The sequence below is a fragment of the Eriocheir sinensis genome, chromosome 36 (assembly GCF_024679095.1).
Source record: "Eriocheir sinensis breed Jianghai 21 chromosome 36, ASM2467909v1, whole genome shotgun sequence".
Taxonomy (NCBI): Eukaryota; Metazoa; Arthropoda; class Malacostraca; order Decapoda; family Varunidae; genus Eriocheir; species Eriocheir sinensis.
The window spans coordinates 10,385,726-10,389,850 of NC_066544.1; the positions used below are offsets into that span (position 1 = coordinate 10,385,726).

Here is a 4,125-nt window from a genome sequence, read left to right on the forward strand (position 1 = left end):
AAGCGTATGATGTATTAGCCCTCGGGAGGATGGATGGATGGATGGTTGAGAGAGATAATGACAAGACAGATAGGAGGCCATTTACTATAGAAGATAATGAGCATAACATTATAGATGGGTAGACCTTGTCCTACATATGGGGAGGAGGAGGAGGAGGAGGAGGAAGAGGATACGCATGAAAAGAGATAGGAAGGTTGTTCTATAGAGGAGGAGGAAGAGGAGGAGGACATAACCAGGGTCGGAAAAGACTGTTGTGTTGTGCAAGAAAGTTGTTAAAGGAAACAATCGGCAATATTACTGTGAATCGGTAACGTGTATGTGTGTGTGTGTGTGTGTGTGTGTGTGTGTTTGGAAAAGGCGATCTTCATTATTTGGCTTGGAAATTAATTAAAATCATGCTATTACATTATTAGCGCGCATTTTACTTGATTTTCTTCCTTATACGTTATTTGTGAGAGAGAGAGAGAGAGAGAGAGAGAGAGAGAGAGAGAGAGAGAGAGAGAGGCGCCTGAGACCTTCAACACCCAAATAATGAGACAAATTCCCTAATGTCTCCTTCACCTCCCTGAGAAACCACCACCACCACCACCATCACCACCATCATCACCATCACTTTACTACCCTTCCTCCGTCACTCTCTCTCGGCGGGAATGAGGAAGGGGAGAGTGTCATGAGTGGCGTGACAGGAGTGGCATTGACCCTCGTGTCACGCGGATACACACTCAGAGAACATTCCAACATTTTTCGACACGTTGGTTTGTAAAATATTTAAATTCTCAAACTTTCTGGGCTCACACACTCACATTGAACACATGATTAACTTTTCTCACCTTCCAACGCTTAAATATGTACTTAAGTCACGTTTTTTTTTTTTTTTGCTGTATGGTGAGGTCAGCTTATTACTTTATTACTTTGCTTTGTTATTTTATTTATTTATTACTACATATATATTGTTGCTGGTTTTTTTTTCTAGAGCTCACTTCACTTTATTCATCAGTCATTACTTTTTTTCTCTCGTAACCCATTTCCATTCATCGATAGGTTAATAGTTGATTGTTTTCCCCATGTAGCTCACTTCAGTTTGACCGGTAAATGGTTGCGTTTTTTCCCCAGAGCTCATCTCAACTCTTCACTCAGTAGTCCGTTGATATTTTCACTTCCCAAAAACAGCTTTCACCTCACAACTGCGCAGATTCGTCCCATTAGCGCCGAAATGTCAAGTTTACTCACTCCCGTATTCTCAAGACGCTTTCGGCTCTCAACTCTTTCCAAAACCGCCACAAAGGAGATTAGTTGGATGATTTTCATGAGTTTTTTACATTCAGAAGCCTTGCCAAACAACTATTAGGCTAATGGAAATACCCACAACAACCTCTACGAAAGCCTTATCAAGTGTGATCGATAACACACACACACACACACACACACACGGACACACCATTGTTCGCGGTATTCACCTCCACCTTCGTCCTTATCATCATTTATTTACCGTGATGAGAGAGAGAGAGAGAGAGAGAGAGAGAGAGAGGGGGGGGGGGGGAGGAGGAGGAGGATAAGAACATAAGAACGTAAGGAGTCTGCAAGAGGACGGTTGGCCTATACAAGGCAGCTCCTGTAATCTTGACCCCACCTAGTGACATCCCCTTAAGTTTATTAAAGCCCTTCATCCAATTATCCAATTATAGACTTCGATCAGGTCTCCTCGCAAACTTCGCCTCTTTAGAGAGTGTAGATTTAGCTGCTTCAGTCTGTCCTCATCAGGCAAGTTTCTCACCCCATGAATAATTTTTGTCATCCTTCTCTGTACAGATTCTAACATCTTGATATCCATTCTATAGTAGGGGGACCACAACTGAACCGCGTAATCGAGATGAAGTCTAACTAGTGATAAGTAAAGTTGGAGGATGACTTCGGAGCTCCTTTCTCACCATAAAACACATAATTTGGTTGATGTTGATGTTAGGGGCGAAAAGTGAGGGGAAGGGTTAGTAATGGGACTGGAGGAGAGGGGAAGGAATGGTACTGGTACTGGTGGATAGGGGAAGGGTTGGTAATGGGACTGGTGGATAGGGAACGGGTTGGTAATGGGACTGGTGGAGAGGGGAAGGGTTGGTAATGGGACTGGTGGATAGGGGAAGGATTGGTAATGGGACTGGGGGATAGGGAAAGGATTGGTACTGGTACTGGTGGATAGGGGAAGGGTTGGTAATGGGACTAGTGGATAGGGGAAGGGTTGGTAATGGGACTGATGGATAGGGGAAGGATTGGTAATGGGACTGGTGGATAGGGGACGGGTTGGTAATGGGACTGGTGGATAGGGGAAGGGTTGGTAATGGGACTGGTGGATAGTGGAATGATTGGTAATGGGACTGGTGGATAGGGGAAGGGTTGGTAATGGGACTGGTGGATAGGGGAAGGGTTGGTAATGGGACTGGTGGATAGGGGAAGGGTTGGTATTTGGACTGGTGGATAGGGGACGGGTTGGTAATGGGACTGGTGGAGATGGGAAGGGTTGGTAATGGGACTGGTGGATAGGAGAGAGAGAGAGAGAGAGAGAGAGAGAGAGAGAGAGAGAGAGAGAGAGAGAGAGAGAGAGAGAGAGAGAGAGAGACTTTCCTTGTTCACAGGCGCGGCGAGCAATGTTGTGTATTGTTATGAAGTTGTCGATCAGTGCAGGTAAGTGTGTGTGTGTGTGTGTGTGTGTGTGTGTGTGTGTGTGTGTGGTGAAAATACGACTCATTCCTCTACTCCCAACATCAACTGCAGCCTAACGTGAACTAAAAACAAACCCTCTATTAATATTTCAGCTTCTTAACAATCCCTCGACCATATTAGTCTATCGGACGCGGCGTGAAAACCAGCTGATCACAAGTGCGTCAAGATCTATGGAGGTTATCCCCTGCTCAACGCGCGCTGCAAAGTCATCCCCGTATTACCCAATCACCTTTACTTTACAATTTGCGTCGACAGGGGCTTCGCGGGGGCAGCAGTGGACTTAATACTGTCTGTACGTACCACATTCAACACACGCGCATGCCCGGACTGCGCCGCCTCGTCTCCTTATATGATGAATGGTGAACATGCGCTCCTCTTGCTGAAAAATGAATTGGCACTGAAAAAGTAACATAACGCTGAGAAAGAGAACTGTAGCTTACCTTCGCGCCGTTGAGGTGGTGGTGGTGGTGGAGGTGGTAGGTGGGTGGTCTCATTAAGGGCTTAGTGGGGGTTCAGCCCATCGCTCCCTGCCCTGAGTTGAAGGCTTGGGTTCGACGGCGTACTTGCGGCAGTCCCCATGTGGCCCCCGACCCACCGCCGCCCGCCCGCTGAACACCTTCGTCGGGACCTGGAACAAGAAAGAAATGTAACTGAAATTAGGATAGATTAATATAACTGATAGCAAATGAGTGACACCATCATCAAATAAATTAAAAGATGGATAAATGAATTAGTAAAACAATCGCCTAGCGTAATTAACCGTCACCTGAAAGTCAGAAATAATATAATGAATGTGTGGCTCTTTCTGTATACCTTTCATGTATAGGTAGTTCTCTCTCTCTCTCTCTCTCTCTCTCTCTCGTTCAGTTGTTACGTCGCATCAGGTTCACTGCTTCACTGTGATCGAATCTTCGACGCTTTGAACCTCACGACCTTGAATTAAAAAAAGTGACAAATTAATGTTTCGACGAGTGTGTGTGTGTGTGTGTGTGTGTGTGTGTAGCAGACGACACCAGACCACTTTGCTCAGTACCTGCAGGACATCACCAGGCACGAAGTTCAGCGTCACACCTCTCATTAAACTCGTGCAATTGCCGCTTCACCCGAGCTAAGATGAATGGGCACAGAAACTTCGGCGCGAAAAAGATACTAAAACAACCTAACTTCTGGCGTCACGTCCGGGGCATTAATGTGATTGTCTCGCCCCGGCAGCGGAGTGCGAGTTAATTCTGATACTTGAAGGTTAGAAAATCGGACTCCACTTTAACCTGATAACGACCATGAAGGACGACCTATGTGTGTGTGTGTGTGTGTGTGTGTGTGTGTGTGTAAATTTCGGGACAATCATCAATAGAAACCTAAATAACCAAGTCAGTTATATACACGTTCTACATTCTCTCTCTCTCTTAC

At 45.6% G+C, this 4,125-nt stretch overlaps 1 protein-coding gene across 1 annotated transcript in view; it reads right to left on the reverse strand.

Moving 5' to 3' along the window:
• LOC127007765 (ATP-dependent RNA helicase DDX42-like) overlaps nt 1–4,125 on the reverse strand; it is a 31,745-nt gene that overhangs the window by 27,479 nt on the left and 141 nt on the right. The window contains exon 2 of the mRNA XM_050879051.1: nt 3,156–3,343. The gene's annotated coding sequence lies outside the window, so the exon portion shown is untranslated. The remainder of the gene's footprint in view (nt 1–3,155; nt 3,344–4,125) is intronic.